General features: G+C 40.9%; 1 protein-coding gene across 1 annotated transcript in view; it reads right to left on the reverse strand.

Moving 5' to 3' along the window:
* Positions 1-7,974, reverse strand: part of epb41l2 (erythrocyte membrane protein band 4.1 like 2) — a 44,348-nt gene extending 36,374 nt beyond the window's left edge. The window contains exon 1 of the mRNA XM_070925568.1: positions 7,913-7,974. The gene's annotated coding sequence lies outside the window, so the exon portion shown is untranslated. The remainder of the gene's footprint in view (positions 1-7,912) is intronic.
* Between the last annotated feature and the right edge of the window lie 5,727 nt (positions 7,975-13,701).

Here is a 13,701-nt window from a genome sequence, read left to right on the forward strand (position 1 = left end):
CAATCAAGTAGGTTCTGAATTATTAAAAATGATGGCCTGCTTTAACCAACAGCAGCAGAACTTTAGAGGTGTAGTCTACCTGTAAAACTTTGATGAAACAGATGCAAAACAACCATTTTATCCCTAAAGTTGCATTGCTTGCGGTCACTGTGGATATCATTAATTGCTGTTTGTTTCTGTCTCCACAGTTCATTTACTTGAATGGCTAGTTATTAACAAAAGTTACAGTGTTTCAATTGACATACAAAAGGTTGTGTCTGGCAGCTGCTGTACACTGAATGCAATGGGCTCCAATAAACTAAGCATTGGAAATCAACTGACCAGCATACAGCGGAGACTAATTAATTAAAAATCCAATCCAGCAGATCGCACTGGGACATCCCAAATGTTGAGCACTGATGCAACAAGTTCAACTCCACCACAGCCCAACAACTGACGGTAACTGAGCTCTGGTTTGGTTTTGAAATAACCACACACACACACACACCGAGTGCAGAATCCTAATCTGTGCTGTTCTCTTGTACGATCTGTCCATCTGTCACGCAATGACACATGCATACCCACACACACGGATACACCAAACACACAGAGGCACACGCACATAAATGCTTTCTAAAAACACATGTAAACACATACTCACAGAATCACTGATAAACACATGCGCTATGGGTTTGTGTTGTCAATCACACACACAAATGCACACACAATAGACTGCTGGTGTGAAAATTCGGAAAACATGCATGTCCCTTTACACTGCACTCTGACCCTCAAACTGAGGATTACACAAAGGATAATCCCTGTGTATGTTTGTGTGTCTGTCTGTCTGCCTGCCTGTCTATCCATTCATCCCTTCGTCTTACACTCTGTCTCTGTCTCTTCTACTCCCCGCTACACCTGATGTCAACAATTCACTGCCCTCGCAGAACACGAGACAGTGTCTTTGCTGCCTTCAGTTTGAGCTCAACAAATGAAGGGTCAGCTCATAGGAAATGCTAGATGACACCAACACTAACACACTATGTCATTACTTTTGTTACCGTATTATCACTGTCAGCTCAACTGCTATTGTCAGCTGGCAAACTATATAGCAGTAAAAAGCATTGAGTTTTACTCTGCCACCAACACCACTATAACTACTATTCACCACTTTACAAAACTAGCAATACTACAGGATCTGCCTCATTCAACTGCAACAGCATCTTCTTCACCACTAAGCACTGATTTAATGCTTTTATTACAAGTAGCAACAATATTCCATCAATTTGCATTATTGGTAAGAATAAAATGTTGATGTAAAAACAGAAACGTAACGTTAAATAAAATCTAAATATATTTTATGAGCCCTATCTTCTAGCGTAAGTCTCCCTCTCTCTCTTTCGGTGTGTGTGAGAATAATGGGTCAGCTCATAACTACTATTGTTAGCCGCTAAACTCCCCTATTCAGCGATTAAAGCAGTCAGGCGCAAGTGTGCCCTGTCTGTGTGACTGTGTGTGTGACTGTGTGTGTGACTGTGTGTGTGTGTGTGTGTGTGTGTGAGTGAGAGAGACAGACAAAGTATGGGTGGGTCACACGAGTGCACATGAGAGGAGATACAATTTACTGTGTGTGTGTGTGTGTGTGTGTGTGTGTGTGTGTGTGTGTGAGGGGGGAGTGAAAAAGACAGAAAAGAGGAGGAAAGCATTAGCTGGGTTAGAGAGGGTGAGTGGGTGAAAGAAAAAGAAAGACAGGGAAACATGCGGTGAAAACGAAGCTCGACGTAGGCTCTCCAGAGTGGCAGTGGGTGTGGCGTTGCTACGGCAACATACATCCCATAGAGGGTGGTAACAACAGGTGCTTTGGCAAAACAAATGACTTCATGGGCATCAAGGCTCATTATTACAGCTGCCTAGTGTGATGCACATGAAGCAAATAACATTCTACTCCTCTGGCACACAGCTGAAAGTATTGCCACATATTTAATCATCTAGTAATAAGATGAGGTGCATCAGGCTCTGTTTGATTTCAGCTCTGCAGGTGATTGATTGATTGATTGATCGTATCACAGGTTTGCTTCACAGTAATTAATCAGAGCAGCATGTTGATGAAAGTCAGGTCAAGAGACGTGCAAGTGTAATTGCTTGAATATTCACATGAAAGACTTGTTGGGTGTGACCGTGCAGCTATGCAATATATAGCCACATCAGTAAATATAATGCATAATGTAACAGGCACATGTTCGGTCATGATGCAATAGTGAGAATGTAAAGCCACACACACTCACAGCTGTCTGCCATTAATTTCCTAACTACTAACCTTAACCCCTACCTCTAAAATTAGACATTCCCCTTGTGAACGCCATAAGATGTCCTCGTTTTTAGAACATCATCCTGTTTTCTCAGTTACTCAGCAAGTCCGGACACACGCTCACACATCATTATGTGAAACATGTTGTAGCAACCGGTCCTTCTCGGGCATCAGGTCAATGACGTGACCAGACAGATTATTTAGGCGCCTAGTATCAGTTAATCCCAGACCAGTGACCTCTGGCCCCTAACCAGGAAACAGGAAGTGTGGCAAAGGGGCAACTTCAAACCCTTCCCCTCGGTTAATCTCCTATCCCTCCATCTTTATCTTCGATTCTCATTTATAGCCACATTTGTCTCAGTGTCTCTGTCATTAAAAACAGGAAATGACCAGAAAGCAAAACATCCGTGCAATCATGTTTGTGTATCTCTCTCTGCAAATATGTGTTCTCTGACTGATCAGAAGGAAAACTCACACATCTCTTTCAGTTTCTCCCACACATAGGCCAACGTGGCATCCCGAACACGCACACAGAGAGTCAAAGTCCCACGCCCTCTCCTAGTTAGCTTCTGTTCAACTAACTTCTGTAACTTAATAGGTCCTCTCATAATGGCTTTCTTCATTGTCTGTCTGAAAGGCTGCCTTGCCCCCAACTTCGATTGATCGCATGGAGAGAAATAAGCTTTCTGACTACCTCATCTTTCCCAATTTGCTTGATATTCTGAATTAACTGAACTTTTCCTGCAGACATAAACCTCAGCGCCAACATTTCCTCGTGTTGCTCGCTAAGTTAGGGCTTTCAAAAGATGAAGGCTCTGCCCTGTCCTGCCATGCTCTGTTCAGCCTCGCTCTGTGAGAATGTGACCCTATGCTGATTAATCTGTTTTTAACTATGTTTGGCCCCCTGCCAGAGCCACAGGCCCACGCTCTCTCTCTGTTTTTTATTCTATCGCTTCTTTCAGAGCCGGCCACTTGCTGGGGAAGGCAGTTTGCCCCCTCTTTCTCCTCGTTCCCCTTCAACACAAGGATTTTCTATTCTCCTCTAATAGACCCTCTTACTAAACAAAAAGTGACTACTAATCTCCACAATTCAAATATGTCTCTAATCTATTTAACTCTATTAAGATTGTTGGTTCAACTCAATTAAGATAACATCAATACTTTACTTAAAGGCTGTTACAGTTACAGTAACAGGTTTTCACTGTTCTACACTACCCCACCTCCCTCTCCCTTTTGTCCCCTCTATCTCCCACACACACACACACACACACACACACCACACACACACACCAGTCTACATCTCTATCCCTCTTTCACTCTCCCCTTCGCATCCTCTCACCCACCCTCCTTCCCTCACCGTCTCTGTGTAGCGGTAATAAGCTGAACATTGCATTACAGTTTCCATTCATCCGTGCCGCTCTGATCTTCTCTGTGTGAAAACGAGTCCTGTGGTGCCCGCTGGCCGAGCTGGAGGCTAATACTCGCCGGTCACGGCTGACTGCTACACTGTAGAATGTGTCCACCTTGGTAATTGTTGTGACTGTCCCAATGTCACTACAACCATGGAGGAGATGAAAGCCTTCAATTGGGATTTGGACTTGACATTAAACCACTTTGACAGACTAGAAGAGGACAATAAAATGTGCTAATCCACACTTTAACCAACTGTAGATCTTGGTTTTTAGATCTTTAGTTGATTATTATTCAAAAAGAAACATTTGTGACACTTTAAGGGAGAATGACATTTTCTCTGTATATGCTTCTTTTCCTAAAAACACAGTCAGAACAAGTCATTCAAGCCGATGTGGGACAGTAAGGCTATCTATGCGTCCCTGAGTTAATGTGACGAGTTTTGCTCCTGTTGAACCGACAGAGTGAGGATGAAAACGCACACACCACACACACACACACACACACATACACACACACACACACACACACACACACACAGAGATGTTCCCATAGCCTTTCCGAATGGTTAAGCAATATCTCTCACTCTCTCTGTCGCTCTCACTCAGTCTCTCTTCCTCTCTGCTAGCTTTTGTCACTCTACTCTCCCCTTTTTTCCTATTTTTGCCTCCCTGTGTCTCTCCAACTTGCCTTTCTACCACTCACAAGGTGAGAGAGAGAGATAAAAGTTCAAATGGAGTACAGTATGTGTGTGCATTTGTAGTATTTTCCTTAAACTATTGCAGCAGTGACACATTCAAAAGTGTTAAGAAGACTGTTTTCCCAGTACTACTGTCACATTGTTGTGTTTTTTTTTGTTTTTTTTAATTCTACAGACTTCTAATATTAATTTCTAGAGGTCTGACACCAACATTTTCTGATGTCTGGGAGAACCAAGCCACGGAAAATACATTCAATAACACCATTTCATAAAGTAATCCCAAAATGAATAGAAATGCAAGGTTTCTGACTGACAACAGCAATTTTGAGAGGAGGAAAAAAAATAAATCATGCAGTTCTAGCTAACCCAGAGTTAGTTCCAGCTATCTTTAATGAGCAGATTCTCCCACCAGAACAACCAATTAAGGCTTCTCTCATTAGTGGGTTTGACAGAGCCGCCACTGTTCTACACATCCTGGGAGTCTGAGAATGAACATGGCCCTGATGATTATAGATAGACTATACACACAGAGAGGGGCCTGACAGGAAGCACACCAAAGTGACAGACGTGCTCGCTGCTGGATTTCCCTTACAGTTGACCAAACCGAGAGTTCTTCCTGCTTATGCTCATTTTATGTTGAGTAAAAAATGATCCAATGCATATTCTTTATATATTGTTAAAGTTTTAACCTATATTGATGTGGATTTTCTTGTACTTGACTACAAGTGCACCAACATGTGCTGCTGTACTAAATAAATTCAACACCCGTAACACAATACAATACCACACAATAGCACTGTGGAAAGTAATACCTTTATGAGGCATGTGACGTTCAATAGCTGCTAAGACAATGTAGAGAGGTGTTAAATTAACACTAAGGTCATTTTTGGGTCCTTGGTTCTTTGCTGTTGTTGTACTGGATTAGATTATTGGTCTCCACTTTCAAACTGATGGGTGGGAACACACTTGTAATGCCAAAAGACCTAAGAAAATATGGATAGAAATCCTTAACCTAAGTCAGTAATCCACCATAAAAATTAAGAAATAAAAATGTTTTAAAGAGAATGACACAGAAGTCTCCATAAAAAATGATTGTGTGGGTAGGTCTAAAACTCATTCTCTCGTTAATGTACTGTAGCTGGCGGGCTGTGTGGCTGGACAGATGATGACTCTGTTATGTAATTTGTTCAATTCCACAGGGTTTCCACTCAGCTCTTAGAGGAGGTTCAGGTGGTACCAGGTCTGTGCAGAAAAAATGCAGTCCTGTCATCCATATTCAAACAGAGATATGTGTTAAAATGGAAAACAAAGACCATGATAGAGAGAATTTAGCAGGACACCTATGTCTGTACGGAAAATGAGCAGTCTAGTTCACGCCCATCACATTAGAATGAATGGTTATACAAAGTCAAACAAGGTCTAGGTTCTTCAGCAGGCATTCTCAGGTATTTTATTGTGTATCATCATTCATGGAAAGCAATCCAATGCAATTGTTACAATGACACACTATACAGCATGAATAGACATATTGCCTAGTTCTGGAGTCCCACATACTGTACACCACGACTGTCCATGACATTGTCCCTGCCCTGATGTCCTCCATTTCTATCTAACCTACTTTCCTTTCCCTTAGAGGAGAAGAGACAAGAAGGCGGTAGGCACCAAAGCTGAGTTGTGCTGATTAAGGTGATGAGTAGTTGGCCACACACACACACAAGACACACAGGCAGGCTAATATTAGGCTATGCTACTAACAATCACCCTTAAACCTCACTCTAGCTGTCTGCCTGTGTTGTTCTCAGCCATGATAATGCCACAGCACAAAAACACTGAACTGCAAAAGGCACCTATCAGATAGTTACTGATAAAGCCAGGTATGTCTGTTCAAAAAGTACAAATATAACAGACATTGCTTGAGAAGCAGCCAACTGTATTGAGTCTGACTGTGGCACCATACAGACAATGATTTAATTCATCAAAATTGAATTAGGTTGATGTAAGAGATATGTTTGCCAATTGCCACTGACTTTTTACACGTCAGCACAATCTCAGCTCAGTCCAGTCTGTCTGTCAGTTTGTTGGCCTGCCTGCCTCTCTGTCTGTGAACTAGTTGAGCCACTGCCATCTGTCAAACAGAGTATGACTTCTAAGGCTCTGCCAGGGAAATACACGTTCATGGTAAGTGCTGTTATGTACACAAAGTTCTGCAAGCAGATAAACAGTAGTAAGAGTATGACAAGAAAATAAGACACATTTAAACAGAAACTGTGGTGTGGTTAACTTTTGAGAGTTTAAAATTCATTTTAAACCTTTAAAATAATGAATTTACTGCAGAAATGTGCCATGCATGGTAAGGTATACATCATCTTCTAGTTACATTGTCAGATTAGAGCTTAAATAGTTCAATTGATCATGAGCCACTTAAAAAAGCTAAAAACCTATTTTACTGCATCAGTTTTGGCTCTGACAAGTTGATATGGGCTATGTTCTAATTCTTTAATTTATTAATAAGACACATTACAGACTAATTGCTAATGGATAATACTATTCCAGAAATACTGTTATCCATTATTTTGGGTGGATGCTCTGATTATCTCGGTTGCCACAGTGCCAACTTTCATTTTACCACTAAAAGCTACCTCATGGGACGAAACCCATCTTTTGAATTCAGAAAACAAACGTCAACCAAACGGGACTGCAATTCCCAAACATCCTTGTAAACCAGCATGAAACCATATGAAACAAATCCTTTGAAAACAAGGGAAACAACGTGTTGTAGTGTTGCTACTGCTGGAAGAAACACCGCGTATACACAAGGGAAGGGGGCACACGAATAACAGATAAAAAGGCTTTAAATGAAACGTTGTTCTCAACAGCGTGATGCTTTCAAGCCATCCACTACTTGTTAACTTGGCGGTAGGAAGCAGCTAGCTGACATGAAAACCGAGACGGATGTTTGAATAGTCTTTAAACGTAGCGATTAACGTTAGCATGATTAGATGAAACAACCGCCAACGTCAACTTAACTCGTCGTTAACGTAGCGGTAGAATTCACCTACACCAGGAAATACAACAACAACATTAACGTAACGGGGTCTATTCATTCAGAAAATGACTTTTAAACACGTCAGTTAAGCTGATTTTACCTAAGCTATATGTCCCCACGAAACCTATGATGCTAACCACATCAAACACACCCGAGCAAGATACAGCGGGACATGAAAGTAGTTTAGGTGATGGATGTGGAAGAAGATAGGCGCCATGAAGCACGATATATCGAAGGTAACGTTATGACTCCAACTCCAACTAACGGATTTAACTGGGAAGTGTGCTGTTTGCCTCACCGTCTCCGAAAACTGTTTCCAGTTAGTGTGGCCATGAGTGCAGGTTGAGTACCTATATATTTGCCGCAACAAATTCGACAACAGAAAACGCAAAATGCCCAAAAAGCATTGAAGCAACCGCAGTCGCTCATGAATAAATCACGTGATTTAAAAGGTGGTCAAATTAAACGTTACCTGTTGTAATTTCCAACGATGGGTACGGAGAACTTTTCCAAACGTGGCCGCTCGCTCCGTTCTCCTCCAAAAAATAACGTACGTCCCACTATCTCAGCCTCCAAAAATCTCCACTTCAGTCCACACACCGAAAATCTGGCCAAGGCTCAAAGTAGACGTGTCTATCATCCCCAAGACCCGCCCCATACAGTGAAAAACATCTTTTAGCTGTCTCCCATTGGCTCAGAGGGATTACTGTATCAGATCTTGAGATATGATTGGTCGGTTGCGCTGTCCTTTCCCGTTGGAGGGACGTTCGATGCAGATGTGCCAGGACTAGTGTAGCGAGGCAGCTCCCTCTACAGGACGAATATGATCACTGCAACGTGTTGATGATGTAGTTCACTGTATTTCTTTTTGTCCACATTTTTCAGTTCAGATAGGAGGAATAGAAATTTGGGGACCTGAAGTCAGGAGCCCATAGCCAGGTTCAGGATATGGGCTCCTGACCTCAGGTCCCCAAATTTGTTCAAGACATATTTCCTCCCAAAAAGATACTTTTTTCATATATATTTATGGTTTTCATTCTTATTTTACTTGTATTGATTATTGATAGAAGTTGATAAATCTCATCTGTTTGTTTTGTCTGCAACTGATGCTTAAAATCCCTGTTTAAAATCAACACCTAAAATCCTTGATGATGATGGACACATTGAATTGATTATGTTGGTCTCCTTTCACACTCAGTTATAAAGAATAACTGAGTCTCTTCTCAACTTATTCTTACTCACACACACACACACACACACACACACAAAGGACGCACTGGTCATTGCATAACATAAGGCCACTGCCACTGCACACACACACACACACACCTCTTACATATATACCCACACCCACACCCAGATTAGAGAAGCTCAAGTAATTGGCTTATAGTGTAATGCAGCGTGGAGATTTGACATCTACAAAAGAGGAGGAATAAACAACCACGTAAGAACAACATCAGTGCATAGCAGAATAAGTAGAATAAGATACGAGAAAAATATAAATATAAATACTAACTAAAATATTTTGTGACAAAAACTGGCAACAGAAAAGGACAATTTGACTGTAAGCAAAAAGGCAGTCAGTCATCGCATTATGCAGCTTGATTTGAGTCCAAATGTAGTAACTAGAGGGCAGGTGGGGTGTGTTTCAGTGGACTCACCATCAGTAGAGCAGCATGGATCCAGCAGAGAAGCACAGCAGGCCAGTAGAGCGTGCACACACAAACACAGAGGAATGAAGAGCAGAACATTGCTTTGGCCTTATTTCACATTAACATGTTTATTTTGTGAGCTGCATCTGCTACTGTTGCATACCTCCGATTTAGCTGAAAATCAAGGTCAAATAATGAGAGACTATGATATCGTTTCATGCAATTACATTGCACAGATAAAATTGATTTTACTGGTTAAGTTACAGTGAAATGATCCCGACAGTACGATGAGGATGAGAGGGAGACTCTGAGCATCCAGAGCAGTGATGAGAAAAAGACACACAGCACACAGCAGATCTCCTCTCTGGCGTGACAGCAAACAGTCTGGTATCAGTCTAATTTTTATTGACATAATAGCCACATGTTAGGAGAGTGATAGGAAACACACCCACACTGGAACATTTAACCACACAAATAACACAGAGCTAAATGAGATAAAGTCACCTCCCTCTGTCCCTGAAGCCTTCAACCCTTTTGACTCACCAGTCCTGAATATGAATTGCTGCCTGATCGCAACCTGCTGAGGAGGACGCACACATGTAGAGCTGGACCTTCATTAGTCTCAGTTTGGATCATAATAAAAACAACACAGGGTGCCTAGAGGGTAAAATCACCTCATCGATACTTAAAATGTGAGAGCAAAACCACCAAACAAAACCCAACAGAACAAAGAAGAGTTAAATCAAAATGTAAAATCTGCTAAACAATAATTTTACCAGCCATTCCCAAGATGTAACATTTAGAACACTAATAAGGTCACACTGAAGACAATTAGCTACAATTAGCTGCTCCTCCACGCTCTAATGACACACAAAAAGGTCAAGAAGGTCAGAAAAGTGTACCTGATTGTCAGAGGTTCCACAATGCAGAAATAGTTCCCACACTTGTCTTGACTCTGCACCTAATCAGCCTGACCTAATGTAATGTCACTTTCTCTCTCCTTGCTCTCTCTCTTCTCTGCTATGTCTCTCAACCTCCTCACCTCCGGTTTTGCCCTGCAGAAACCTCTTAATGCACACAACAGTTGTCTCTTTGCCTTATGCTGAATGCTGAGCGACTCGCTGTACACACCAACAGATTGTGCGGGTGTCGATAAGCTAACAGGCTTGGCAGAAACACAGTGTCCTACAGCCACTGAGCTACGGTAGGCTAGCTGTTCGGTTTCCCATGCAGGCATGAGATCAAGCCAGTACAGATTCTCTGGAGAATTAGCCCTTCTGTGGGGAATTACCCTGACACAGCCATCTGGACAGCATAACATTGCCCACTAGACCGACTATAGTCAGGCCAACTCTGTACCCTCATCTGAGGAGCACTCAGCTATCGCCTAGTCATCCCTCTACTCTGAGAAACAGCAGAGTCATTCAACCCTGTACCCTAATGTTTAAAACTGTAATCTATCTAATCAGTAGGTACATAGCGAATTAAAGCAGGCTTTAATTAAGTGTCTTAAAGCTGCATTTCATGTGTGATTTGCACTATTTTTGTAATGTTTTATGTTGAGTGTAGCCAAAAAGTGAGTTATTTCATTTATGTCTACATGTACTGTAGCACTCTTTCAAAAATTATGATTAAGTTATTTTGTGAATTCAGAACAAGAAACCAGACCATGCTCCATAAGAAGTCAGCTGAATTTATTAAAGTGCAATCAGACAACTCTGCTGTACATAAAGGCCACATTAGCCAGTTCACTTGAGTGACGGCTTATTTTCTGGTAAATCATGTGCATGGAAAAAGGTTGCAATTATCAGAAAATCGATGAATCATGAAAATATCATAGTGCACATACACACCCAGCCTGTAGACATGCACAAGCTTTTAACCCCTGTGCTAAAAGAATGCTAACACAACATAATGCATGCTAATATAGCACACACACACACACACACACACACACAACAAACTGTATTTTACCTGACAACCGGTTGATAATCAGATGGAACACGCTGCTTGACTGGACTGATTGTGACTCCACTTCTCTTGTGCTCTCTATCTTCACTTGTGTCAAATACAAATACCAAGACACTGAACAAATACTTCACACCTGTTTGTTTTATGTAATGTCAACAACCAGCTCCCTCCCTCTCTCTCTCTTCCTCTTACACCTCTTTGTGTGTGTGTGTGTGTGTGTGTGTGTGTGTGTGTGTGTTTGTGGTAACTCTAAACTCCAGATCAGGTGTCAGCTAAGGAGGAGAGGAAAAGAGAGAAAGATTATTAAAAAGACATAACCTGATGGACAGGCAGATACAAAGACAGGCCGACAGTCAGAGAGAGAAAGAATGCAGTATATTGAAAGAAGAGTAGGAAAGAAAGAGAAAGAGAGAGAGAGCCTTTTGCAGGGTGCACCCATGGGAGGTGGACAGCATAATAAAATGTTAGTTTACTCTGAAACTTGTTCTTCTGTTGTCATTACGCCTGTGCTCCTAGAGTGTCTATTTAAATTAAGGTTTCAACTCTGTGTGTGTGTGCATTAATCACATAGGGCTCAGGCTTTGGTTAAGTGTAGGGGTAAGTCTCCAGGGAATTAGATCAGAATCAGCTTTATTGCCAAGAGTGTGTACATAGACAAGTCTGGTTTTTAAGTTGCTCTCAATGTACTTACACACAGTTCCAAGAACAATTTACAGAAAGAGAGAAATGGATGAGGACAACAAAGCTGAACATATGTAAAACTACACATACAACTATATAAAACTATACTATACTGTACATACAAGTAGGTGAAAAATAGGTGCATATATAAAAATATATATAAAAAAGCCTACATTGTCTATAGAAGGTAAGGTAATGATGAGATAAAGATGTCCTCCTAAGTGGCATAAATGTGTGTGTGTGTGTGTGTGTGTGTGTGTGTGTGTGTGTGTGTGTGTGTGTGTGTGTGTGTGTGATGGAATAAACACAGTCATAGGTGTGTCTTCAATTAAAAAAGCTTAAAAAACTGTTTGTTTTGTATGTTTACATGCGTGAGTATGGCAAATATCACACCCACAAACTATGAACTGGCCCTCAGTCAGAAGTCAGAACCATAATACACTCCATTACAAATAGATTAAGCACTAACTCAAATGTGATAAAAACACACTGTATAGAAAACTGGAGGAGTTTCTCTATCTACTACCTCTGTGAGCCTTACTGACTGTACAGATAGTCCAGCTGTGTCCTGGTAACTGACTGAACCACGACAGGCAGGTTTGCATTATATGATCGATAAGATGTCCACTTTAAGAATGGTCAGTGACATGCAAATGATCATTGTAAATAGGCTGTCTGAGAATGGGTTATTTGATGGTGAATATGTCTGTATTATAACACCTGATCATACTAGTATAGATTTCACATGGTGTGTTTAATTGAATAATGTTGTTTTTTACTGTAAAAATTAAATTATTTCTGTTTCCTCATATGACGTTTTAACTCAATTGTCCAAAAGCCCTGTCCAGTGGTAAAGAGGAGTGGTGGGGATGCTTCACTGCCAGCCTGTGATGCATCATCCTGAGAGACCACTAGAGGACAGCAGCTCCTCTTTGCATCACCAGAGTCTGATCTAAATCCACAACAGAAAAGGGGGGAGAAAATCCCCCAGCTTCAGCTTCACTGCATTTGAGCTACATGTGATAAGTATAATCTTGAAAACATGCTGATGTATGTCGGGAAGAAAGCAGATTATGTTTATTTAAGAATAAAGATTTGAATTGTGTGAGAAGAGCCCCGTTTTCCTCAAGTGGTAGACCACTGGATGTGGTCTTGTTTGGCTTTTTTCATTCTTTTGCACTCTACACAAAGTCATGCAGTCATACTGAAGCCTTCCCGGAAAAATGTGAGGAATTTTGTGTATTTCATACCAAGAGGGCTGAGAGGAAACTCATCTCACCCTGGCTAAATAGTGTAGCTGATTATACTTGTAGGACACATACATGTCAAAAAATGTCCCGGTTATGGACTTAAAATGTGAGGAAATGAAATCTTAATGTAGCTAATGTAATGTAATAGTTGGATAATGTCAGAACATTACAATGATTCATTACTGATTATGGATTACAACACTCCCATGTCATACATCACATTGTGAGAGGAAAATGCTTATTATTACATCATCATTTAAAACATTGGAGACTTTATTACTTTATCACATTTTGTAATTAACTGGTAATACATTATCTGGCAATTCTACATAAACAGATATTATTATCTCAATAACCATCTTTAAAATTCCCTTTACTTTGATGACATTAGTTACAATTAAGTTTCCATCACTTTCAGTTAGATTTCAGTTTCACTGCGATTGCTTTGTTTGTTTACCAACGTAGACATAATTGTTCATAATTGTGCAATGCTGTTTATTTCCGCTGGATATTTCCAGAAGTAGTCGGTTTTAGTTTTATATAATTTTAATTCCAAATCATCTCAGAGGAGGTTGAGGAGGAGCTCTCCAGATTTTTCCAGCAGCCACCTGTTGCCCAGACTCTGCCCCCACATATCTCACACAAACTTGACGCGAGTATTTCCTGTCTCAAGTGGGAACGCTGGAAAGAATCTCATCCTCCAGTAT

Source organism: Enoplosus armatus, chromosome 19 (assembly GCF_043641665.1).
Source record: "Enoplosus armatus isolate fEnoArm2 chromosome 19, fEnoArm2.hap1, whole genome shotgun sequence".
NCBI lineage: Eukaryota > Metazoa > Chordata > Actinopteri > Centrarchiformes > Enoplosidae > Enoplosus > Enoplosus armatus.